Source organism: Portunus trituberculatus, chromosome 18 (assembly GCF_017591435.1).
Source record: "Portunus trituberculatus isolate SZX2019 chromosome 18, ASM1759143v1, whole genome shotgun sequence".
Lineage (NCBI taxonomy): Eukaryota > Metazoa > Arthropoda > Malacostraca > Decapoda > Portunidae > Portunus > Portunus trituberculatus.
Genome location: NC_059272.1, coordinates 17,745,986 through 17,773,485, shown reverse-complemented (window position 1 = coordinate 17,773,485; position 27,500 = coordinate 17,745,986). Strand labels below are relative to the sequence as shown.

Sequence of the window (27,500 nt, the reverse complement as noted above, 5' to 3'; positions counted from 1 at the left end):
AGGGAGGCAGGGACGAAGGACACGAGGGTGAGGGGGGGCAAGGTGAAGGAGGGAGAGACGAAGGACGCAAGATTGAGGGAGGTAGACGATGAGGGAGGCCGGAACGAAGGACGCTAGGGTGAAGGAGGTAGAGGTGAAGGATACAGGGGTGAGGGGGTTGGGATGGAGGAAAGGTGGGAAGGAGATGTGATTGGTCTATGGAATTGTGGGAGGTTCAGTTCTTTGAGGTTCTTTTTTGAGTTCTTTTGAGATTGGTGTCGCGTGGGTGGCTGAGAGAGAGAGAGAGAGAGAGAGAGAGAGAGAGAGAGAGAGAGACGGTGGGAGTGAGAGGAAAGGAGGGAGGTAAGGTTACTGATCGCTGTGTGGGAGTTGGTGACAGAAGAAACAAGAGAGAGAGAGAGAGAGAGAGAGAGAGAGAGAGAGATGCTGTCGGATATTGACTATTTTAAACCTCCGGGGTTAAATCCTGCCCTAATTTCTGGAGGTAGGGAATCAGGAGGAGGAGGAGGAAAAGGAGGAGGAGGAGGAGGAGGAGGAAGTGGAGGTGGTGGTGATGCAGGGCTGGAGGAGCGTGATGAAACGGTCAGGGAAAGGAGGAGGAGGAGGAGGAGGAGATGGAAGGGTACATCCTCGGGAGGGTGTGTGGCGTGAGACGGTCGATACTTCTTCCTGGTGTGTGTGTGTGTGTGTGTGTGTGTGTGTGTGTGTGTGTGTGTGTGTGTGTTGACATACGCACGCACATAACTCACAAGCACAGCAGCACAGCGCAATCACGGCTGTCAATAGATCATAATCATCATCATGAATAATAATGTCATCACTACCACAACACCCACCACCCCATGTGCTCTCTCTCTCTCTCTCTCTCTCTCTCTCTCTCTCTCTCTCTCTCTCTCTCTGGAAATGTCATCTATGAAAAACTTTAAAAATCTCAAAAATTACCAATATTAAAGTAAATAAGCTATTTTATAATTGGAAGTGTGATATATTGAAAGTGGTGTGGCCATGACGGCGTAAGAGGCAAACCTGAACAACCACCTTCCACTCCACCAACGTTACTGGAAGGGATATTTGACCCACTGTCCCTCTGGCTACTCAATATCCATGTACTCGTCCTGTTTGTTTACTTCTGCGTGTATGCTTTTGATGGCGTTTACTGAAGGTTGAGGCCGCACCGGTTAGTTTGCGCCCTGAAGCTTCCGTAGTTTGAGTTTGTATCTAATTGGTTTGGGCTTGTGTGTTGCCGTCTGTCCTTGTCGTTCAGTCCATGAGTCTCTGGTGACATTAGCCTTGGGTTGCGCTTGCTATTGATTGAAGTTACACATTAAGCTAAGGTCACACCGAGTTATTTGCATTCCGCCGTCTGTCTGATTTCAGTTTATATATAAATGTAGTTGTTCAAGGTTTCTGTGTAGTACGTAACTCTCTCTCTCTCTCTCTCTCTCTGAACGCACATTTGCATGTCTGACGGGCCATATCAGCTGCTATTGATGGTAGGAAGCAGTGGATGGACGGTGGGTGGACGGTGGGTGGGCGGCGGGACGGGGTTAGGTCACTAGGAACATTCAGTCCACTCCACTAGAAGTCAAGGGAACTTGCTGCAGGTCACTGGAGGGAGAATATTGCAGACTGAATGACTGAGAGTAGATGCAGAGATGGAATGAGGAAAAGGTGAGGAAGCAGAAGTTAAGTTAGAAGAAACAGCTTAAGAAAAAAAAAGATATATTACTAAAGAGATGGAGAATGAGAGGAAATGGAAGGCAGTTATAAGAAATGAAGGATTTTGGGTAGATAGAATGATGTAATGAGTGGAGGGTGAAGGAAGAGAAGATGGTACAGGTTTAAGGAAAGGAGGGAATAGATGGGGAGGTATAAGGAGAGACAGGGAAGGCAATGCTCTTATAAGAAATTCCCATAATGTTGATAGAAACTCAATTCATTATGTAGAGTGTCCATTGGTTTTATAGTATTCTGGATTTACTTCCTTGTATGTATGAGAGAGAGAGAGAGAGAGAGAGAGAGAGAGAGAGAGAGAGAGAGAGAGAGAGAGAGAGAGAGAGAGAGAGAGAGAGAGAGAGAGAGAGATGTATCGACCTTGGCTTATCCACACCCTCTGGCTAAATAACAGAGGGCGTGCGGTCGAATATGATATACTTAATTACTTTAACTTTAGCACCGCAAGACAAACGAGGTTGAGGTCGCTCGTGGCCACCTCTGTTTAACTTCCTTCCGTTCCCCTGTAGATCCTTTCCCTACACACCACACTTACATACAATGGGACGGAGACTTTACCGCACCATATCTCATCACCACGAGACGACGTTCCCTCCGAGCATCTTCCAGCCTCGCCCAGCCTTGACTAGTTTCGTTCAGTCGCTGCGGTGAGGTGATGAGAGGTAGGAAGTGGTGGTCGAGGTGGCAATGAGTCAGTCGCCGAGTGTGCTACAATTAAATGAAGGAGGATGAAGAGAAGGAGAAGGAAGAATATAAGGAGGGAAAAAGAGAAATAGAATAAGAACGAGGTTAAAAAAAAGCACAGGCAACACGAGGAATCTAAATGGGAACGAGAAACGAAGGCGAGAATTAAGGAGAAAGAGGGAGAAGGACAGGAACGAGCACAAGAAGGTGAAGGAGAAAGAGAAGGAGGGCAAGGAAGCTGCTCCCCATCTAACCTAACTGCAAATGGGACTGTGTAGATGACTTGGAAAATCCCTTAAGTTCCCAAAGCCAAGAGCCAGTGCAATGCCAAGCAGCGCGCGGCCACACCATCCAGGCGAACAGTGAGCAGCGGCGGCGGTCACGCGGTGGGGGAGCAGCGGCCCACGTGTCCTTCACAAGAGGCTGGATGCACAGTAAAGCTTTAATAATGTTGATTTTCGAGTCGCTGGAACGAACATGCGACCTTTCCTGACTCGTCCATCTCCAATATGTTCGTGTCTTGTATTCAATGTTCTTGTTTTTATTAAGGCTTTCACTGCATCGTGTTTTATTTTCTATTTTCTTTTCTTATCCGAAAAATATATATGAATTAGTTTTTCTGTCTAGTCTGTCATTTATTTTCTATTTTTGAGGCAAAGGGGTTTTATTTTGCTCTCTTTATCACTGGCCGGTCTCTTCAATACATAAAAAGATCATACATTGTGCCCATCCTTTGTAACTTCTCTTTAAGGCCATTTTTTCTTTCTGTCGATCTTCATTCTTACTTCCACCAATCCACAGACCATCACTATGTCTCCTCTTACGACCACCACCACCACCACCACCATTACCAGCCCCTTAACATTACCTTAACGTGTGCTATTCGGATAAACACTGCTTCTTATGTTAACCTGGTCAGACAAGCACCTCTTTACCATGCCACGCCAACGTCTCTGTCTGTCTCTCTCTCTCTCTCTCTCTCTCTCTCTCTCTCTCTCTCTCTCTCTCTCTCCATCTCTCAGGTATCAAAGAAGAAAAAAAACCTAACACCTTTTTTGACTCATTAGTGCGAAATAATGATCAACACAGCACTACCATTCCCTTCAAAGCGCCGCTCCTCCCTTCTCTCTCTCCTCTGACAGATTGAGGCTCACGCGGGAGGCCTATAGAAGCCACCACTCCCGCACAGCCTAGCCAAATTAATCTCCTTGGCGCTGGTGTGATTGGATTCCCTCCCCTCGCAGTCTGTCCACATTATAATATATATTAACTCCTGTCCGTTTCGTCCTCGTCGTCGTCGTCGTCGTCGTCCTCCTCCTCCTCCTCCTCCTCCTCCTCCTCCTCCTCCTCTTCATCTTCCTCTTCCTTCTTCCTCCTTCCCCAGGGTATTCTTTCTATCTATTCTTCCTATCCTTCATCCTATTTATTTCCTCTCCTGCTTCTCCATTCATCTGGTGACTCACTCTCCTTCCTGTCTCCTTTCCATCTTGTTTCTCTTCTCTTTATTGTTATCTTTGTTATCTTATGATTTGTTTTTTTTACTCTCTCTCTCTCTCTCTCTCTCTCTCTCTCTCTCTCTCTCTCTCTCTTCTTTTCTTTCTTTTGTTTTTTTTATCTACGTTTTTTTTTTGTTCTTGTTCTTCTGTTGTGTTTCCTCTTCATCATCTTTTATTTTCATTTCCTCCTCCTCCTCCTCCTCCTCCTCCTCCTCCTCCTCCTCCTCCTCCTCCTCCTCATCTGGATTTGCACTGCTACTCTCGCTAACAGTTCCACACACTCGCTCCATAACACATCAGCCATATACTCTCTCTCTCTGTCTCCCTCTCTCTCTGGAGGCTGCTTTGAGAGGCGTGGCTGGCTGGGATTGAGTGAACAGGAGAGAGAGAGAGAGAGAGAGAGAGAGAGAGAGAGAGAGAGAGAGAGAGAGAGAGAGAGAGAGAGAGAGAGAGAGAGAGAGAGAGAGAGAGGAGAGCCAGTCTGTATCGACCACCAGAAATCTATATACTTCCATAAAAAAAAAAATAACCAGCATGCTGCCCACCCCCTCCTACTCTACACACGCTACCTCGCTAGTATTACCCAATCCTCCTCGCTATCTATCCCTGTCAGTACATCCCAGGGGCCTTGGGAAGCCTCCAGACAGTGATGTAGGTTGGCGGGACGGACGGAGTAGGGGCAGGACACACGACAAAATACGAGGAAAAGAAGATAAATAGGTCCAGTACTCAGAAACACTCTCTCCTCTTACCACGCCAGTTTCTATAGACCACAAAGACGTTTACCTGGGTTTTTAACAGTGCTTCGTCTTGTTAGTAATGAAGAAAACTTGTTAATCTGTCACTAGAATACTTAAAAACACTTTCAAAATCCAATGTTCCTTCAACCAAACTCTTTTGAATGCAGTGCAGATGCGTCGCAGAAATTGAGGAAGGTTGGTAGAATAGAGAATGTAATGGAGCGGTCACCCATCCACGTAGAAACCAAAACCCTCGTTGCTTAACCTCACTGATCGGAGAGGAAGCAACGTATTGAATTTCCCCGTCACTCCTCGCAGTAAGAAGGCTTATGGGAAGACGAGGAGCTGCTGGAAGGAATGTGAGAAGTGAGCAAGTTTTAAGGTGGCGTGTGGGCTGTAAAAGTGAATGAGAGAGAGAGAGAGAGAGAGAGAGAGAGAGAGAGAGAGAGAGAGAGAGAGAGAGAGAGAGAGAGAGAGAGAGAGAGATATGAGGAGGCGGAATGTTACACACTGATCCTTTCCTCGCCTCCTGTGTGTGCAGAGGAAAGCAAACAGTTAGCCTTAGTAAGTGTACTGAACTCAGAGGACAAAAATATCCTGCTGTTGTACTCCTGCCTACAAAAGAGACCCGCTCAATTGCTCCACTGAACACACACACACACACACACACACACACACACACACACACACACACACACACACACACACACAGAGAGAGAGAGAGAGAGAGAGAGAGAGAGAGAGAGAGAGAGAGAGAGAGAGAGAGAGAGAGAGAGAGAGAGAGAGAGAGAGAGAGAGAGAGAATATCCATGTAAGTAGAAAAATTAGGGATATAGAGAGATGGGAGAGAGGAGGACAGAGAGGAAGGAAACAAGGAAGGTGTAGAGAGAGAGAGAGAGAGAGAGAGAGAGAGAGAGAGAGAGAGAGAGAGAGAGAGAGAGAGAGAGAGAGAGAGAGAGAGAGAGAGAGAGAGAGGTGAGAAAGAAGAGAGGAAAAAAAAAAAACGAACGAAGGAATAAAAAAAAAAACGTAATAAATAAAAAAGAAACAGAAGGGGAAGACAACAAACCAGGAAACCGTGAAAGTGAGAAAGGGATAAAGACGCGAACGAAAATGGAAGGAAGCACCAAATATGTGGCAAGACAAGGAGACAAAGAGAACGAAGAGGGAGAGAAAAGAGAAGGAGAAAAAGGATTATCTCACTTAAGACGCAACTTGAGGGCCCATAAGACTGACTGCGAGGGGGAGGGGGGGGCGAGGGAAGGAGGGAGAGAATGAGAGAGAAGAAAGGACGAAGAAGAGGAGGAGGAGGTAGAGAATTAAAAGGGAATTAAAACAAGGTAGAGAAATAGAGGAAAGCTAGACAGGAGAATGAGACGCGGACAAAATAATGGCTGGCAATTATAAGCTATTTTAATTTCCAAAGTTGGATACATAATTGCGTAAAAAGGTAAAAAGAATGAAAATAACAGCATGGCTTTCTCTCTCTCTCTCTCTCTCTCTCTTCGCTCACGAGGCGCGTAATTTGCTTCTGTGTATGTGTGTGTGTGTGTGTTTGGAGAAGCATGTTTAACAAAAAAAAAGAAGACGTAATTTAGAAACTTACACACACACACAAACACACACACACACACACACACACACACACACACACACACACACACACACACACACACACACACACACACACACACACACACACACACACACACACACACACAACTCAAACAAACACACACACACACACACACACACACACACACACACACACACACACACACACACACACAATAGGCTCATCAAACTTTCAACTGCGCCTTCAAAATTAAGAAAAAAAATCGATGAAACAGAAAAAAAAATGCTAGAAAGATAAAAAATTCAGCCGAGAGAGAGAGAGAGAGAGAGAGAGAGAGAGAGAGAGAGAGAGAGAGAGAGAGAGAGAGAGAGAGAGAGAGAGAATTGGAACATCGACCAACAACGGGCGCAAGTAAAATGACGAAGAAAATCACCACCACCACCACCACCACAGCAATTACAAAACATTATTGCAGCAGAGAACGACAAAAGACGTCTCTAGCCCCCACAGAAACGAGCTGACCATAGCGAGGACAAAAACTAGGAGGAGGAGGAGGAGGAGGAGGAGGAGCATCACGTCCCTTCGTTCACGACCAACATGACCACTTCAAACGCCACCACTGACAAACCAATTATTCTTCTTTCTCTCTTTCTTTTCTTTCTTGCGAGGACTTTTGTGGATGTCCGTGTGATATGTCTCTCTCTCTCTCTCTCTCTCTCTCTCTCTCTCTCTCTCTCTCTCTCTCTCTCTCTCTAATGGATTTCCGTCTCGAGGTGTCAGTAAATTTACTGTCGGCAGGGACTGAATAGCGAAGTGTTAGCGTCATCATGTGCTACAGTGAGGTGTTCGTAATCGTATCGTCTTAACTCGACTAATTCAACAGTCTAGTGGAAGGGATGGAGGTTTTAAGAGCAGCTTCATTTTTCAACAGACTCTAGTGGAAGAAATTAAGGTTTTCAAGACCCTTTTTTATTTTTTCAACAGCACCTTCTTAAGGAATTAAGGTTTTCAAGGGCATTTTCATGCTTTGATAAATTCTGGTGAAAGGAATGGAGGTTTTCAAGAACATTTTTGCTTTTTAACAGATAGTAGAAGGAATGAAAGGTCTATAGAGCCTTTTCACTCATGAGGTTTTCATGATATTTAAGGAAGGATTCTGTATCACCAGTTGAATAAACACATAATACGAAAATTTCCTAATCATTCTCATGGCCTTTGAAAATAGTAGTGTTGTGAGAGCATCCATGAAGCTTAATACTTGAAGATAAACTATACATTCATGACGCGGGAAACGTGAATGTATTTGAAATTTTGCACATGATTTGTGAGACGGAGGCAGAAAATAAATGAATCATGAACCTAATGCAAGTAAAAAAAAAAAAAGTAATGAGGACACGAAAAACAAACTCAAACCCATCATTTTAACAAGGAAAAACAAACTCCTACCTTGTAAGTAATCCACAAAAATATGAATGGCGATAATAAATTCAACGCACAGGTACACTTACTGACACTAATGGCTATGGAATATGAATCATGTATGTCGCTCTGTATGGAAGTGATAACCCCGTGGAGAGAAATGGTAGAGAATTTACGAGAGGAGCATCAGAGGCTTCATAAAAACAAGAGCACGAGACAGGAGGTAAATTTGAACACCTCCACAAAACCATAAAACACAACGTGAAAAGTTATCTGGAGGCTTTTCTTCTTCCTTTTTCTCTTCTCGTCCTTTCTTCTTATCCTTTATCGCATTTTTCCTTCCCTTCTTTTTCCTTCTTGTTCTTTCTCTCAGACACATAAAAGGACATGAAAAGTTATCCAAGGTTCTTTTTCTTCCTATTTCTTTTCCTGTCTCTCTTTTGTTTCTTCTTTTATATTTTTCCCTGAACTTTCGTTTTTCCCTCCTTCTCTCTCTTTCTTTCTTTCTGATTTCTCCCTTGCAATTCTTTATTTTTCCGTTTTCTCTATTAAACCCCTTTCCTTCCCTTTTCTTTTAAACTTTCAGCTTTTCATTAATTTTTCCTTCATTCCTTCCTTATTTTCTCTTCCCTACATTTGTCATTTCTATTCTTTTTCTTTCTCTTCTTTTCCTTCACACACCTTTTCCAGTCTTTACCTTTTCTTTATACATCCCCTTTCCTTCAATTTCTCCTCCCTTCCTTCCTTCCATGGCCTTGCATTAACACTTTTTTTTTTTTAACATTACTCCTTCCTTCACATTTCTTTCTCTTCTTTTCCTTCACACACCTTTACACACACTTTTTCCAGTCTTTTCCTTTTTCTTTATACATCCCCTTCCCATCAATTTCTCCTCCCTTCCTTCCTTCCATCTTTTTGCATTAACGCTTATTTAAATTCACCCCTTCCTTCACTCTGTCTCTCTTTCTGTCCTTCCCTTGTGTATCATCCTCATTTACCTGTGCTTACCTGAAGGTCATGTTTTAACACCTTGGCAGTGAAGTGTTTCCGGGAAGGAGGGAGATGTGAAGGCAACAGACGCTGGTGTTAAGGGGAGGGAAGAGAGGGGACTAGAGGGGACGGGTAATGTTGCTGATTGGAGAGGGGAGATGGGGTGGTAAGGAAGAGTTTTCAGTAGGAAGGGAAAGCAAGAGGTGGGAATATTGGATGGTTGGTGAAGTTTTTTTTTTCTCTTTGACTAACAGGAAGACGTGGTTAGATCTGTTTATTTTTTATTTCTTCGTTTTTTTGGTTTCTTTTCTTATGGAATTTTGATATTTTCTTTATTTTCCTTCTTTTTTTTCTTTCTTCTTTCTTATTTTGTTCTGTTTTCATCTGTTTTTTTTTCCTTTCTTCTTAATTCCTCATTGTTGTTACATTTTTTCTTTTCTTGCTTTCTGAAACTTCTCCATTTTGCCCTCATATTTTCCTCAGTGGGAGGGGAAAGTAAGAGGTGGGAATATTGGACTGTTGGTGATGAGTTTCTTTTCTTTTTTTCCTTTGACTGACAGGAAGACATGGGTGGATCTATTATTTTTTTTATTTATTCGTTTTCCGGTTCTTTTTTTTTATGAAATTTCGTTATTTTTCTCTGATTTACTTCTTTTCTTTTTTTTCTTTCTTCTTCCTTGTTTTGTTCTGTTTTCATCTGTTTTTTTTTCTTATTAATTCCTCATTGTTGTTACAATTCTTTCTTTTGCTTTCTGAAATTTCTCCATTTTTCCCCACCAATTTTCTCCGACCCCTACTCCTCCCCTCCCACCACCACCACCACCACTACCACCAACACACTCATGTTTTCCTCCATCAACCTTTCCATCCATCCACCTTCTCCTTCCTTCCTTCCTCCCCACTTACCTGCCTTCCCGTCCTCCATTACGCAGCCTGTCAAATTGTGATGAAGAGCTGAGAGGTATTACGTCACAGATGGACACCACCACAACCACCCCTACCACCACCACCATCATCCACTACTGAGGCCTTGATAAGAGAGACACCCCCCCTCCCATTCTCTCCCATTTTTCCTTCCCAGTCGAGGCGCTGTGGGGGTGAGCGGCCTTTGCTTGTTATCATCTGAACGAGGCCAATTGCAAGACTCGTCAGGTACATAAAAGCCGCTCCAGTCTTTGTAGGGATGGACGAAGCGAAAGAAGAAAGAGTTAAAGAAAAATCCAGGAGTTGAATTATTGTTCTAATCAAAGAAGTCTTTCAAGTAATTTCTGAAGATGGTGTGGCTGGTTTTTTTTTAAGGTTTATGTTATTTTCTTTGTTGTTAGCGTAATGAGATTTTCTTTTCATGCGTGTTTTGTAAAAGGTACTGCTATTTCCACCTTGTTTAGTATCGAAAATTGAACTGATCTTATTATTTTTTTCGAAATCTTATTATATTTTTTACGTTATTGTTTTTTTTTTCCTGAAAGATATAACTTTCTACACACACACACACACACACACACACACACACACACCAGGACACACATCGGGACACACTGGAGTTACAAAAAGCTGCCAGTGTCGCCGTGCCCTCTGGTTCACATCTCGGACCATTCATCCCCTTGTGTTCACGGGACGCGGCCGCGGCACCACAATAATGACGTGTCTTTTATCTGCCGCCCAGAGTCTCAGGTGACAAAATTAACACCATCCATTTCTTCTTTCACAGGTGTGCGGCGGCGGAGCGAGAGAGAGAGAGAGAGAGAGAGAGAGAGAGAGAGAGAGAGAGAGAGAGAGAGAGAGAGAGAGAGAGTACCTGGCACAGTCGACAATACAGGTAAGTAAGTGCTGCATGGGACTAAGAGACAGAGACGGACAGACAGAAAGGCAGATAGGCAGATAAACAGACAGACAGACTTAAAGACAAACAGACAGACAGACAGACAAACAGTAAAGAAAATGAAAAAACATTTTACATATTTAGAAGAAGGCTTGATAAATTTATGTGTGACTTGGCATTGCATTTACGAGAGAGAGAGAGAGAGAGAGAGAGAGAGAGAGAGAGAGAGAGAGAGAGAGAGAGAGAGAGAGAGAGAGTAAAGGTACATGGATACAAAAGCAATTTAATTACGAGTGACAAGATGGGAAGAAATATTTAAGTGGGTGCGACAGAGGAGAGTCGGCGAGGGATGTGGAACAGAAAAGGAAAGGATGGGAGGATAATTGGACGGGAAGGGAGAGGAGGAGGAGGAGGAGGAGGAGGAGGAGGAGGAGGAGGAGGAGGAGGAGGAGGAGGAGGAGGAGGAGGAGGAGGAGGAGGAGGAGGAGGAGGAGGAGGAGGAGGAAGAGGAAGAGAGTAAAAGAGAGGGCAAGAGGAAATGCTTGGGATGCGAAGTGAAAGCAGTAACGAATGAGATATCGAAAAAAAAAAAAAAATAGCAGAGAAAAATATGATTTCTGGAAACGAGTTGAAAAGAAAAAAAGAAAAAAAAAGGATAAGAAGTTAAAGATGAGGAAAAGAGGAGATGGGAGGAGAAAGTGGGCTGGAAAAGAGGACGAAATACGATAGGTACACGCAGCCCATTACTGCAACCATTACTCTGAATAACTCTTTAATCTGTTCCTTACCTGTGGCCCCATTTAACCCTCTGTCTCCTGTTCCCTACCTCCATATACCCTCTTATCTCCTCCCCACTCCCACTACCTCCATCTCCTATCCCCTATCTACTTATCCCTTACTCATTACTACTTCTATCCTTCACATCTAGTCATCTGTATCCTCTCCACTTCCTATCCCTCACCTCCATACCACTTACGACCTCTGCCCCATCACAAACTCTCTCTTCTCCTCCCAAACCTCACAACACTACCATAACTTTCCCTTTTTACTTACCTGCACTTTCCTGGCACCGCTCGTCTCCGCATGTGAGTAAAAATAACACGAGATGAACCGCCACCGCCCAACATAGCAAGTAGCGGTGGTTGGTATGCGACAGTCTCGTTCGTGTTTTTAGGAGATGAATATGTTATTGTTGTTTGTGGTGGTGGTGGTGGTGGTGGTGGTGGTGGTGGTGGTGGTGTAGTAGTAGTAGTAGTAGTAGTAGTAGTAGTAGTAGTAGTAGTAGTAGTAGTAGTAGTAGTAGTAGTAGATGCTGTAACAGTAGAAAGGATAGTGGCAGTAATAGTTAGGATAGTGGTGATAATATAAAATGTATAAGTTTATTACCAGCATCACCACCACCACAACAACCACTACTATTACTTCTACTACTACTACTACTACTACTACTACTACTACTACTATTACTACTACTACAAACCACCACCACCACCACCGAAACTAATTTCGTTAAAGGAAGGAGGCGGGCGGTGGAGCAATTAATTATAATGATCAGAGAACTTTTTCCTATATTTTCCCAATAGAGGAAGACGTAGAGCATCAGGAAAAGATGACGCTCACAGTTTTGTTTTTTTAGCACTTTTTTTCTTCTTGAGTCAGTCTTTTCTTTTATTTATAGGAGGAAAGTTATATTCGTTAAGTTGTGGTCAAGAATACAAGTTGTCCTTTCCATTTTCTTTCGGGGTTTTGTGGAGTTACGTTCTGTGTTTAGTTTCTTTTCAATTGTTTTAGGATATTTTTCCTTTATTTTTGTCAGGAGGAAATGCGACAGTATTATTTTTCATTGTCTTCTTCTATTTTGCTTTTTTTAATTCATCACGTTTTGTTATGTAAGATTGTTATCGTACCACCACCACCACCACCACCACCGCTGCCCATTCATCACCATCATTACACCATAAGTCACAGCTGCCAGCAACACCTCCAGACAGTCACCATCAATCAATATACTCTCACTCCCTTTTGTCATCACCATTACTTCACCATCATAAGTCATCACGATTGTTACCAAACCTTACATCACCACTGAAATCACCATCACTATCCAACATCATCACCACAACTACTCATCACCATCAACATTATCTAAGCTCTTTTGGGTGAGTGAGAATGAGCAGAGAGAAAAAAGGACTGAGAGTAAGAGAAGAGAGAGGGAAGAAAGAGGAAGAGAGGGAAAGAGAGGGGAGAAGGGGAGGGACTAACGTCAACAGAGAGACCGCCCTTGAAGCTGACAGTAAACAGAGGTGAGGGGAAGTGGAGACAGGTGTGGTATTCGGGGGTGGAGAAGGGGAGGGGAAAGCAGGTGTGTTGACAGATATGGAAGTGTTGGGAAGGAGGTGTAAAGTGTGAAGCGTGTGTGTGTGTGTGTGTGTGTGTGTGTGTGTGTGTGTGTGTGTGTGTGTGTGTGTGTGTGTGTGTGTGTGTGTTACGTAATACCAGAAACAATATACATCCTAGCTAATTAGATTTCAGGTAAAAAGAGGATGAAAGTGAGACAGGTAAACGGTCAGGGAGACGAGAAAGAGAGGAAGAGGGAGGGCAGGAGACAGGTGACTCTCGGGAAGGATGATGGAACCAGTGGGAGGAAAAAACGGGCAAGGGAGAAGGAGGAAAGGTACAGTTGACAGGTAAAAATGAAAAAAAAAGAAGGAAGGGAAGAACAATGATGACGTTGATGAAAAATAATGACGACAAGGTGGCGGTGACGAGATAGCGGCAGATGTTTACGACCACAACGAAATGAAGGCAAGGAAAACGAAGATGAAGGAGAACAACAATAGAAAAAAAAAACGAATAAAAGCGAATATAAAAGCATGCATAAAACAAAAGATCAAAATAAATATGCAGATAAGAAAACACATCGTAGAAATTATATGAAAACAAAACAGGAGATGAAATAGTAACGCCAAATGTTGATAAGGGGGGAGTATAATGAGATGCAAATATGAGCGAAGATAGAAAGGAGGAAAGGAATAAGAGGAGATATTTTAGTACATCAATAAAGAAGCCATATTTTATTCATGTCTATCTACCTGTCTGTCTAGTATCTTTCTCCTGTCTTCTGTCTATATCTCTATCTCTATCCTCCTCTGTATACTAGTCTAAATATTGTTTGTCTGTATGTCTATCTCTATCTGTCTGTATGTTTGTTCACTTGTTTTTTCATCTGTCTATTTTTCTGCCCTATATATTTACCTGTCTATTTCTCTGTCCGTTCCTTCGCCCTCTGTCTATGTGTTTGTAAGTTGATTCGTCTGTCCGCCTTAGCCTTTATCTGTCTGTATGTTGACCTGTCTGTCTGTCTGTCTCTCTGGCTGTCTGCTCTAAGGAGACTGCCTGGCCTAGTTCTTGAGCACGTTTTTGAATCTCACCAAGCTTCATATGCAAATAGGTCGTTGCCAAAAAATTCTATTCCAGTGTGTTCAGAATTTTATCCCAGAGACAATAACGAGAAGCAATTTTTTTCTTTTCTTTTTTTTTTAGAGAGCGAGAGAAATGGTTGCTGGTTCAATGTTATCTTCCATACCAATAAGACTAAAAACATGGGAAAGCAGAAGTGAGAAATACGTAGACTAAAATAGTAGTAGTATTTGTGGTGATGGAGGTAGTAGTAGTAGTAGTAGTAGTAGTAGTAGTAGTAGTAGTAGTAGTAGTAGTAGTAGTAGTAGTGGTAGTAGTAGTTATAGTAATCGTAATAGTAGTAGTAATGAAAAAAATAACCCCCTAAAACAAGAAAAAAACATCAATATTCATAAAAGAAACACACAACACACACACACACACACACACACACACACACAACTATCACCATCACCACCAACCACAACACGCAATCATCCACCCACAAAACCAACAAACCCACAGAACAAAACATCACAACCACCAAACACCAAACATGAAAAGCACCACCAACTGCCTCTAACAACAACAACAAAACAGGAGATAGCACGGTAGGGAGTGAGAGCAGCGGACACAAGGCGACAGTCCCGTGACATGAGACAAGGAGGAACAATGACGAGGCGAGGTGGGCGGGACCTGCAAAGAGAGAGAAAGAGAGAGACTCGGTGGGGATATCGACCTCAGAATCGCATGACCTAAGAGTCTACCTCCTACGATCGTCATTTGTCACCACCACGGGCAATCACGAGGCTCAGCGGTGGTGGAGGTGGTGGTGAGGGATGAGGGGGAATGAGGGATGGGGCTGGAATGAAGCAATGAAGGAGCTAGAATGGGGTGTAGCAAAGATAATGAAAGGATGAGGGTAAGAATAGAGAGGGTGTATCTAGGGAAGGGACTGTTTTGGTGGAGAGAGAGAGAGAGAGAGAGAGAGAGAGAGAGAGAGAGAGAGAGAGAGAGAGAGAGAGAGAGAGAGAGAGAGAGAGAGAGAGAGAGAGGTAACTAGCATTTTAGATAAGGGAGACAAATAGATAGATAGGAAGACAAACAGGTAATAAGATAGGTAGGTAAATAGACAGGTATGCAAGCAAACAGGTAGATAATTAGGTAAGAGAGTATACAAATAAATAGGAAAGAGTTAAACAGGTAAGAAATTATGCAGGTATAAAGGAAAGTAGAAGAGTGACAAAATAAAACAAGTAGACAGAAAAATTGTGGATATACAGGTAAATGTAGGTCAGATGGAGAGCAGTCAGTTACTTAGCAGGGAGCGCCCAGTATGCAGTGAGGCGCGCTAGAAATGCAGAGGTGGTGACGTCATGCCTACGTCACAGAGCCCCCACCAATCACCGCGCCCGATGTCATGTGCTCACGGCGGGGACAATGAAAAAGTCATCTCACGGGGGGATATTCCATGTTTCTCTCTCTCTCTCTCTCTCTCTCTCTCTCTCTCTCCACACTCATATTTTTTTCTTTATTTTTTAACTCTTGAATTTCCACTTTTCTCTTTGAATTTTACCACCATTTTCTTTTCCACGAACTTTTCCTTGCTTTTTTTTCTCATCTCTCTTTTCCTTCCTTTGGCTAAACTTTAGTAATTTACTTTCTTTCTGTCGTCCAGTCATCAGTTACCTCTTAAGCTTCCTGTTTCTTGATCCTTCTTTTTTTATTTTCCTTCTGAGCTCAGCATTAGCAGTTTATCACCTTTTTTCTTCCCCTCTCTGCACTCATCACCACTTCTTCAATTTTTTCTGGTGCTTTTGACAGACTTTTCCTGGAGCTCAGTCACGTATATTCTCTCCTTTGCTTCAGTATAACCTCATTCAAGTATTTTATCTCACAGAACGAACTATTTCTTCGGGTATTTCATCTTATGTTACGAATTTCTATTTTTTTTTCTACGAATGTACGCAGTGGGATCTTCTTTCCCCACCAGCAAGGAAGAGGAAAACATCTTGGCCACGTGCTTAGCAATTAATTTTAGTTTCCAACGGTAAGTGAAGCAGTTTGTCATTGCCAGTGAGCTCGCCGGCACGTCTTCTCTGTTAGCGTGAAAGTTGAGCCGTTTATTTTCGCCACTGGCTTCAGATTAAAAACGATTTTGTCTCTTCTTGTGAATTTTAGACTATTTATTTTCCTCATCCTTGATTTCAGTCTCTAATTTTTCTTTCTTCCGTCTCTCTCTCTCTCTCTCTCTCTCTCTCTCTCTCTCTCTCTCTCTCTCTCTCTCTCTCTCTCTCTCTCTCTTTCTCTCACCGTAATTTCTAGCCCTCCAGTTCCTCTTTTCACTTCAAGGTTAAACAACTTTTCATCCTCCATATTTTAGTCTCCCTCACTGATCCTCGACATTTATTTCCTTCAGTTGTGACTTCAAACATTTCTTTCTTACTTCCTGTTTTTATTCTGCCGTGAGTTGAAACCATTCCTGCTGGCGAGCGTCACTAGGATATCCACACACGTATTCCTGGTCCTCCTTTCCATCCTTTTCCTTCGTGACCGCCCACAGTTACGCCGCCCGAGCGTGTGTCCAGACCAGGCACCGTCATTCGTTTATACTCAGTAAATAGAGGAGACTAGGCAACAAACACTCATGAGGAAGTTTCATTGAACACCTAGCATACATAGAAGGAGGAGAAAGGAGAGGAGAAAGAGGAGGAGAAGTAGAAGGAAGAGGAGTAAAAGGAAGAGAAGGAGAAGGAAAAAGGAGAAAGAGGAGAAAAAGAAATAATAGGTGGTGGAGGAAAAGGAGGAGAAAGAAAATAATAAGAAAAGAACATGAATAACAGCTCAGTTAAAAGTATTTTACATGAAAGATTGATAAGACTGACTGGCTAGCTGACTGACACACACACACACACACACACACACACACACACACACACACACACACACACACACACACGAATGCAAACATATTTCGTTCCCATCTTTGCCTATTTAAATGACAGCTTGATAAGTCTCTCTCTCTCTCTCTCTCTCTCTCTCTCTCTCTCTCTCTCTCTCTCTCTCTCTCTCTCTCTCTCAACTGTGGCGTTCCTTCCACTCTTCACCTGGACTGGAAACGCGTCCCTAATTACTCACCAACACGATGGACGGACATTGCAATCTGGTTCCTTAATGCACTTACAGAAACGTGATGGAAGTGTGGTGGTGGAGGAATAGTGAGTAGTGAGTGTGTCAGTCATGAGGTGGAGAAAGTCGTGAGTGGTGTGATGGTAGTGATGGTGGTGGTGGTGTGGGCGTTTGGAGGAGATTCTTGGTGTTTTTGGATCGCTTGCGTGACTGGCATTATGGTGTTATGATGTAATATTGTTCTCTTCCTATGCCTGTCTGGTTTTCTTCATTAAGTTCTTGTATTTCTACGGATTTATTCATCACTATATCACTCTCTTCACTCTAGTCATCCTTTCCTCCTTGCATCTCTCCTTCATTCTCTTTCTCTTAATCGAAAGAATAAAAAAGAAATGTAACAGTATTTTTCCTTTAATTATTTACCACTTTACCTTCATTTTCTCATTCTTCCCCCTCTTCCCTTTCTCTTGCATCTCTTCTTCTTACTGTTTCCTTCAATATAAAAAAGAGATGTGACAGTATCTTTTCTCTAATCCTTCATTACTTTGTCTCCTTTTTCCATTCTTCCTCCTCTTCCTCCTCTTCTTCCTCCCCCTGCTCTTTTCCTTGCCGTTATCTTCCTCCCATTCAACGAGAAAAGACAGTATTTAATCTCTATTTTCCTCAGCATTACTCCTTTTGTCTCTCTTCTAAAATCATCTCCCTTCCTTCTTTCTTTTTCTCCTCCTCCTCCTCCTCCTCCTCCTCCTCCTCCTCCTCCTCCTCCTCCTCCTCCTCCTCCTCCTCTTCCTCCTCCTCTTCCTTCTTCCCTTCATTTCCTTTTCATGAGATACATACAGTATTTATATTATTTCCTCATTATCACTTTTCCTTTAAATTCTTTCCTTCCCTTCTTTTATATCCCATAAAAAAATGAATGAGAAACAGCACTACTTTTTTTCTCTCCTTATCTATTTTTCCCTTTTCTCTATACCCAGAAAAAAAGGAAAAAAAGAGGATAGACATCACTTCTACTTCTTATCATCACCCTCCCTCCCTTCCTTCCTTCCTTCCTTCCTTCCTTCCTTCCTTCCTTCCTTTCTTCCTTCTCACTCCCTCTCTCCCCTCCAGTTCTTACGCCTAAAGAGAGATGAAAGAGATGACAGACACACACACAAAGAGACAGACAAAAAAGGCAGGCATACAAACAGACAGACAGACAGACACACAGAAAGGGAGACAGACACACAGACAGTACCTTATATATAGATTGAAGTAAAAAAAAAAATCCAAGGAAGATGTCTGAGGCTCAATAAGTGTCAAGAGAGAGTACATGAGCCAAGAGTGAGCCAAAAATGAGCCAAGAGTGAGCTAAGGGTGAAAAAAGATGGGCCAAAGAGAAGCCAAGGGTGAGAAAAGAGTGAGGCATGAATCAGTTAAGAGTGTGAGCTAAGAGTGAAACAAAGATGGCCCAAGGAGTCAAAGTGAGCCAAGGTGAGCCAAGGTGAGCCAAGAATAAGAGAAGAGTGAGACAAAGGTGAAGCAAGGGTGAAACAAAGGTGAACTCATGTAACCTTTGAATGAATTAATGGCTAGAATCAATAGAAAGTCAGTCGTTTCGTGCAAGGTTGCCTGAGGGACGTGACTTTTCCTTCTGCCAGAGGAGTAAGGCTGGCAGGGGCGTGAGTTGAAATATGTGCTTGTTTTATGTCCCCAGCGCCGCGGCATCGACACACTCACAGCTCCAGAAAAACGAGTGGTAAAAATGAGACGGTGGGTCGGTTGATGGTGGTGGTGGTGGTGGTGGTGGTGGTGGTGGTGGTGGTGGTGGTGGTGATGGTGGTGGTGGTGGTGGTGGATGAGGAAGAGACGGGTAAAAAGAAGTCAGAATGCGTCACGAAAGGTGCTGACTCACTTTTCATCTCTCTCTCTCTCTCTCTCTCTCTCTCTCTCTCTCTCTCTCTCTCGTTTTTTTTTTATTCTTTTCCTTCAGTTGAGTAATTTTGTATTGTAAACACGCCTCTTTTATTTCACTGTTGTTTTCTTATTCCTTTATTTATTCACGCTTGTCTCTTTAAGTATGTTTTTATTAAGACGTTGTTGTGTTTCATGTTTACTTTTATTTTTAAGTATATTTTTCTTCTAACGTTGTGGCGAAATAACAGTTTTCATGACATTATTTTTTTCACGCTGACATTCAATTTTCATAAAGCGTATCATGTCTGTCGCCCTTCCTACTCTCTCTCTCTCTCTCTCTCTCTCTCTCTCTCTCTCTCTCTCTCTCTCTCTCTCTCTCCATTCCCCAAGGTCAAACTTATCCCACGACTCTTCTTCATATCCTGACAAGCCACATCATGCCCTTTTCGTCCTCCTCCTCCTCCTCCTCCTCCTTCTCCTTCTCCTTCTCCTTCTCCTTCTCCTCCTCCTCCTCCTCCTCTTCCTCCTTCTCCTCCTCCTCCTCCTTTTCTTCTCGACCTTCATCTTAGCTAAAGAGACCTCGTCATCATTACATTCTACCTCAATAACAGTACTTTACGTCTTGTACTTGCACCCTATGTTATCATGAGGCCACCGCGACACAGCCAGCTTGCGGTCTCACTCAACTCATCCCTATAATCGAAACTCATCTTAGTGTTCGCTCGCCTCCGCCTCCTCGCCGCCCGGCTCGCCACTGAGGCAATATTGATCCAGTACTGTTTAAGCCGCTTGTTTAAGAGCCGATTTTTTTTTTTTTTCATTCCAGTCTCGTTTCTTTGTTTTTGTGCGTGTGCATGAAGAGAGAGAGAGAGAGAGAGAGAGAGAGAGAGAGAGAGAGAGAGAGAGACGAGAAGACAGGTAACAGTTGCACAGATAATCAACCAGCTAAACAGAATGACAGAGAGAGACAAACAGACAGGCTAATGATACAAGGGAACACAGAATTACACAGAATCACGTCCCACACAAATTCGTTGATGTATTAGCGAAGTTCTTCCCTCGCCAAGTGACTGACAGGTACGCCGCTAAGACCCTGATGCAACGAACACTTGGACGGGCCAGGTAATTTATTGGAGGCAGAATGAAAACGTTAATTAGTGCGAAAGGGGATATTTGCGATCTCTCTCTCTCTCTCTCTCTCTCTCTCTCTCTCTCTCTCTGCTAATGCTAATTCTTCAAGTATTTCTTAGGTACACGTTTTCTATCAATTGAAATACAAGAACATTAAAAACTGTGTGAAAATAATGGTGGAAAAAAATGTAGGATACGAATAGCAGATGAAGGTTCGCTAGACTAGAAGTGTGAATGGTGGTGGTGATGATGGTGGTGGTGGTGGTGGTGGTGGAAGGAACCTTAAAGACACACTGGCCTAATAATGCTGACTGAAAAAGTACGTGACTAACAAGTTTACGGATGAATCAGACTAATTATTTAAGTTCCTTCCCTTGGGTGAAGATAAGATAAGACCACGTCAGTGAATTCCAGACACGCCTTTGACCAATTTAAGCAACACGGAAACTCAAAACTTGATAGTCTACACGCATATTACACGACTACTTTCCTACACTCAGTTTCCTTACTTCATTATACTATTCTTTTTCGTAGTGATTTACAACATCCAAATCTTTACAGATACCCAATACTTTTCAAGACATTTCTAGATTTACTTGGCGAGCGTGCTGTGTTGCGAAGAAAAGAATAGACCCTGTTAATTAGATCTACCTCGTCTGGTTCACTGCGTCGCGTTACAATTTAACACCACCTCTCGTGATGTGAGGAATAGACTTATATAGCGTGCAGTAACCTGAACAATGATACTCCTGCGGTTGTAACTTACAGGGGTGCTAAATCTAAATGTATACTAGTTACTTTGTGCACGAAACCCTCGGTCAATGATCTGGCAGCTCGAGGAGGTAAGGTGAGCCAAGCACGCAAGTGTAGGTACTGGGAAATTTTAAAGTCGACTGGCCTCCGACAAGTTTCAAGGTCAAATTCTTTCTAACCGCGTGCCAGCGTATCGAGTGACGTGAAAATAGCCTTTCATGGAGGAAAGCAGGTTGGTGAAGAGGGAAAATAATCTTAATATGGAGGAAAGTTGGGTTAGATTACCTTAGATCAGGTTAAGTTAGTGTAGAAGAAGGCAGATTGATGGGGACGAAAAATATTCTTAGTATGTAGAAAGCTTAGGTTAGATCAGTATAAAGGAAGAAAAAGAAAGGTAGAAATGATGTAAGATCAAGAGTGAAAATTGCAAAGAACAGTAGAGAGAGAGAGAGAGAGAGAGAGAGAGAGAGAGAGAGAGAGAGAGAGAGAGAGAGAGAGAGAGAGAGAGAGAGAGAGAGTACTTGAGAGAATAAGATGGAGAATATGATGAGACACGGGAAGCATAATTAGACTTTCTACTAAAGGAGGAGGAGGAGGAGGAGGAGGAGGAGGAGTAATAAGGTTCTGTTTCCGAGGAAGGAGAGACTGGAGTGCCACCTATGAAACTCAAGGGAGAGAGAGAGAGAGAGAGAGAGAGAGAGAGAGAGAGAGAGAGAGAGGAGAGCCGTCAGGTATGAGCAAGAGGGTGCATAAAGAAGGAACATATAAGGCAAGGGAAAAATATCACCCAATAGCGTTACTGGCCTGGAAAAAAAAGCAACTTCATAATATTTTCCTTCTTTTGTTCCTTTCTTGTTTTCCCTTTTTCCTTGTTCATTCTTTGTTGCCTTTTCTGTTTCCTTATTCTTTTTTTTTTTATGGTCTAATTCTTGTTGCTTGCTGCTGTGTTTGTTGATTTTCCTTTCCATTTCTTCTACGCCCATGGATTTAATTTCATCATTTGCTCTTGGTTTAGCATTATTATTGTCTCTACCGCCACCATCACCACCAAAAATTCATCTTTTCTTTAATATGTTACTTTTGTTTTTTCTTTATTTCTTCTTCCCTTCTTTTTCCTTCCCTCTTCTATATCAATCCTTCTTCCTTTTCCTCCTCCTCCTCCTCCTCCATTGCCAGCATCATCACCAAAAATTAATCTTTTCTTTACTATTTTTCCTCTTAGTTTTTCTTTATTTTTTCTTCCTTTCTTTTTCCCTTCCTCTTCTATATCAACCCTTCTTCCTCTTTCTCTTCCTTTCCTTCTTCTCCTCCTCCTCCTCCTCCTCCTCCTCCTCCTCCTCCTCCTCCTTCTCCTTCTCCATCTCCTCCTCCTCCTCCTCCTCCTCCTCCTCCTCCTCCTCCTCCTCCTCCTCCTCTCCTCTTCCATCAACAATATCTCCTTCAAGGGAAAGATAAGCAAATAATTCTCTTCTTTGAAAAAACAACACAAAAAATAAAAAAGAATTGTTAGAACAATCTCTCTCTCTCTCTCTCTCTCTCTCTCTCTCTCTCTCTCTCTCTCTCTCTCTCTCTCTCTCTCTCTCTCTCTCTACCAGACGCAATTCTCGTCACTCACGCTCTTCCTCTTTTCATCTCCTTTCCTCCTTCTTCTTTTCATCTCCTTTCCTCCTTCTTTCCCCTCTCTCTCTCTCCTTCCTTCTCCCCATTACCAGGTTACCCAAGCGCAAGAAATTGTATAACTTCTGTGGGTGTCAAATTTTCTGCAACACTAGATCTTGAGGAGGAGGAGGAGGAGGAGGAGGAGGAGGAGGAGGAGGAGGAGTAAGAGGAGGAGGTCATCGAAAGTGGGACAAAGAAAAAAGACGAGCATAGGTAGACGTGTAGGGAAGATGAATATGGCGTGTAGGCTGTGGTAGTGGTGGTGGTGGTGGTGGTGGTGAGTTATTGCTGTTATTGTAGTACTATTAATCTCTCTCTCTCTCTCTCTCTCTCTCTCTCTCTCTCTCTCTCTCTCTCTCTCTCTCTCTCTCTCTCTCTGGACTCCTGCAGGCTCAGTACGATAAACTTTCCCTTGAAAAATTTTCCCCGAGAACTCACAAGTGTTTCCTTTTTCTCTCCATATTCACATTCTTTCCTCTACTTCACCCCCCACATTCCTTTTCTCTCTCTTACACCTCATTCTTTCTCTCCCTACTAACCCGTTCTTTCTCTCCAACATTCCCACATTCCTTTCCTCTCCTTTATTTTTCCCATTTTTCCTCTTTCATTCCCTTCCCTCCTCCTACTTTATTGTTTTCCCTTCCTTTTCATAAAGTAATGCATCCTTCATTCCTCCTACGTATCCCTCACACATTCTTAACGCATCCTTTCCCTTTAGTATCCTTGGCATTCTTCTCTACATCAAGGCTGAAGGAAAATAGATATAAGACAGAATCTCTATGTATGTCTGTCAGTCACTGGTCTGGTATCTGAATCCATAAACGGTGACTCCAAATTAAGAAGACGAATGTTCTTTTTTGGATCCAATAGAAAAAAAATAAAAGAAAAACACGAAGCGCAATCCATCTTGAGTCCCAGATGCCTCCTGAGTTCTTTTTGCTGAGCAGGAGGGAGGAACGAGAGAAGAGAGAGATAAGAACTGGAGGAGAGACAGAGAAAGAGAGAGGGAGAGGGAAGAGATAGGAGCTGAAAAGAAAGACAATGAGACGATGAAAGAAGACGAAGAGAACCGAAGGACAGAAAAGATTGCTTGTGACGAGAAAGGAAATGAATGTAAAAGGATATGAATAGGAACTTGCAGGGAAAGAGAAGGTAGGAAGATGAAAAAGAAGAATGTGAACTAGGGAAAGGATAAGAAACGAACTTAGGAACATAAAAGGTAAAAGGAGAAAAGATTGGAGGGTAAACGAGAAAAAAAACAAACAAAGGTTGAAAATCATTTAAATGAAGAAAATATATGAGAGAACAAGAGAGAAAACGAAACAAGCAAAACAATCCAGTAAAAAGCGTTCAGAGATGATAAGTTTCGATATAGAAGAGATGAATACAAACATACAGATAATAGGAGAGTAGAAAGAAAATACAAAGAACTTAATAAGAGATAAGAAATAGCCAACCACTCAATAACGAAAAAAACAAATGGATAAAAGAAAAAAAAACAGAAAGTAAAGAGGAAGAAAGAAAATGAATCACGAGAATTAACAAGAGAGATGGATTATTCATGTTGGTTTTGGTAAAAAAAAAAAAAAAATGACAAAAGGAAAAAAAAGTCAAATTTAGCCCCCAAAAATCCTTAAACACCTATCTTGTAGTTATGTAACCTTCAGGAGAGAGACACTTAAGGGAAAAGTTCATTAGCTGTAACTAACAAGATTAGCAGAGTGGCGCCCGTGATGCAACACAGCTGGAAGGCAGAGAGAGAGAGAGAGAGAGAGAGAGAGAGAGAGAGAGAGAGAGAGAGAGAGAGAGAGAGAGAGAGAGAGAGAGAGAGAGAGAGAGAGAGAGAGAGAGAGAGAGAGAGAGAGAGAGAGAGAGAGAGAGAGAGAGAGAGAGAGAGAGAGAGAGAGAGAGAGAGAGAGAGAGAGAGAGAGAGAGAGAGAGAGAATATACAAAACTGAAGAGAAAATAATGTAATATATGCAAAAATTAGATATGATAAAATTCTCTCTCTCTCTCTTTCACTCTCTCTCTCTCTCTCTCTCTCTCTCTCTCTCTCTCTCTCTCTCTCTCTCATCTCCTCCCTATTACGTCTCACTCTTGATAAACTGACCATACACCCCAAAGCTCCCCATCTCCTACCATCTCCTTTATATTTCCAGACTCCCTCACTTCCTTACCTCATCTCCCTTACTCTCTCCCATTAAAAGAACTTCCCTGTTACTATTTTTTCTTATCGTGCCTTCTTACTCCCCATTTCTCCATTATCCTCCCCGCTTACTTATTTTTTTCCGTGTCACCCTCCCTGGTAGTCTTTCCCTTCTCATCAACCCATAATCTTCTTTTCTTTTCCTTCATTTCTCTCTAATAGTCTTTTCGGAGTCAGCATCAGCGTTCCTATTGGTTGATTTGCGTGAGGAAGTCTTTCTATTGGCTGGTTGAAGGTTGTCGCGTCCTGCAGCACCCAATAGAGAACAGAGCCTTTTTCTGACGTCGAAAAGTCTATATATAGATCTACGTTTTGTTATGGTGGTGAAGCAGGTAATGCAGACTGGTTGGGATGGTCTGGGGATTGATTCAGTGAGGGATGTGTTGGCTGTGTATGCTATTTTGTGTGGTGTGTGAGTTGAATATATGTCAGTTGTTGTTATGATATAGGAGGCAGGGAATGCTGTGTGGGTGGTTTGTACGATGTGTTGTGTTGTGAGTGAGTGACAGGAGTGTTGGAATCATATCAAGGCAAATTTTTCATTATACTTTCTTATATGTCATTCATATTATTATGACTGGAATAAAGACTTAAAAAAAAAAAAAAAACAAGAAAACGAACCTAAAACAAAGGAAACAGTCACGGTCAACAGCTAAGTACCGCTTTGCAACCACTTCCAATGTTTGTCGCTTTCCATTTACTATTAATTCCTCTGATCTCTTGAAATCAATCAACTGTCACGTTTTGTAAGAGAATAATTGCATAAATAAAAAAAAAATAAAATAAAAACATAAAACACAGTGCCACTCAGGACAAAAGTTATTCGACTTTTGACCTCGACTGTATCAATAACAATTGTTATGTTTTCCTCTGAAGCATCGAGAATTTCTCCACGTCGTGGGTGGTGGCTGTGCTACCCAACCATGAAATAGCAATGGAAGTTTAGAGAGAAGATTTCTTCACTTCTGAGTAGGAATGTAGCACTGACAACAGTTGCTTCCATTTCAAACATCACCATCTCCCTCATGTCCTGGCTGGTGGCTGGGCTGCCCCCACACAGTCATCTGACCGGTGGACGCCGCACGCAAAGAGTCACTTTGCGTGTTTACATAGTCACACCAAAGGAAGCTTGGACCATTTATCTTATTTTCTCTAATCCTTCTACTTTTTGCCACTCCCAGGAACCTCGCCGATCAGGAGACAAACACGCTTTCGTGTACGCTTCCAATTCCCCACTGAATGATGGGAACCAAGTCATGAGGATTGGCTAGTGACCCCTGAGTGTAAGGTGGAACTCTAACGGAGAGAGTGAGAGGAATTGAGAACTGATTTCTGAACTAGATGATTGTCCATTGCCTATCATATTCACTTTTTCATTGATATCAATTTCGCTTTCTACATATTTTTTTTATCTCAGGTCTTTAGTGCATGAATTCACAAGTAATATTGCTGATTTTTAATAGCTAGATAAACTAGTGTAGGTGATGAATGACAATATCAATTCGTCATCACCACTTTTTATGATGTACTATTCTTCTCTATAAATTATACTTCATACAACATTAAGCACTTTTCATCTCGATATTCCTTGCAATTATCTTGATAATAATGTAAGTGTTGGAGCTGACACTGGCTTGTTGTTACGTTATCTTAACAACTGAAACTAGAAAATCAATCAATATAACAGCCAAATTCAAAAAGATGGAAAGACCTACGTATTTCTTTAATCTTGAGGATGCACCGTCAGGAAATACGAATAAAAATCTCAGCTCCTTATTAACAGGATAATATAATATGAGAGACGTAATATGCAACATTTTCCTCAATATCGTAATACAATATCAATTAAGTGAGGCATATAAAGTGGCGGATCTATCCTAACCGGATCTTCAAACACATTAAACTTCATTATCGAAAATTACTTTCAATTAACGCAACCTTCCCAAGCTCGCAAACTCCCACAACGACCGACCTGTCAGACAAACCCACGTCACCACACAACTCATTCTCTGTAAGCCTCACGATACCTAAAAGCAAAATTATTGGCATATCGTCACTAAGCCTTTGTTTTATCACCTCCACGCGCACTGCAGGACACTTTGTTGTGAATAGAAATGGTTTATTATTCGCAGTTATCGGGGCAAAATGCTTCAATGTCCGGACCTGTCTTCCTTGTCCGCCTCCCTTAGACTACCAATGCAAGAGAGAGAGAGAGAGAGAGAGAGAGAGAGAGAGAGAGAGAGAGAGAGAGAGAGAGAGAGAGAGAGAGAGAGAGAGAGGAGGAGAAAGAGGAGATCACAAGGATGAGAACGAGGACGAGTGGGAGAAAGAGGGCGATAAAGACAAGTTTAAGAGCAATAATGAATAGGAGGAAGAATAATGTAATTTTTGGAGCAGGAAATCAATACTTGACGAACAGAAAAGATTCAGGCTATAAGAAAAAAGTGGCACGTCTGAGCACGGACACAAGAGATATAAAACAGGAGGAGCGAAGAAAAACAGGAAGAAAAAGGGAAAGATAATGAGAATGTAAGAAGGAAACTGCTTGTTGGTAAGATTACAGGAAGACACTTAGCGGAGGGGAAGTATAGGGGTGACGAACATGAGGAAGAGAAAGAATAAGAAAAGAATGACCACTGTGGAGACGAAGACAAAGGAAAGGAGGAATATAAAGAAAGAAGAGAGAGAGAGAGAGAGAGAGAGAGAGAGAGAGAGAGAGAGAGAGAGAGAGAGAGAGAGAGAGAGAGAGAGAGAGAGAGAGAGGTGATGACGATGGGAAGAACATAAAAAAGAAAAATTGCAAAACAGAAAGGAAATGAATGAAAACATGGTAGAAAAAAAGTGAGAGGAAGAGATAGGAAAGTGG

At 42.3% G+C, this 27,500-nt stretch overlaps 1 protein-coding gene across 2 annotated transcripts in view; it reads left to right on the top strand.

Moving 5' to 3' along the window:
- The window catches only part of LOC123505572 (hematopoietic prostaglandin D synthase-like), a 72,782-nt gene that overhangs the window by 27,111 nt on the left and 18,171 nt on the right, over positions 1 to 27,500 (top strand). The window contains exon 1 of one of the 2 annotated variants that reach the window (XM_045257049.1): positions 10,374 to 10,458. The exons of the other annotated variant lie outside the window; for it this stretch is intronic. The gene's annotated coding sequence lies outside the window, so the exon portion shown is untranslated. Of the gene's footprint in view, positions 1 to 10,373; positions 10,459 to 27,500 lie in introns of those variants that run through there. 2 annotated transcript variants of the gene reach the window in all.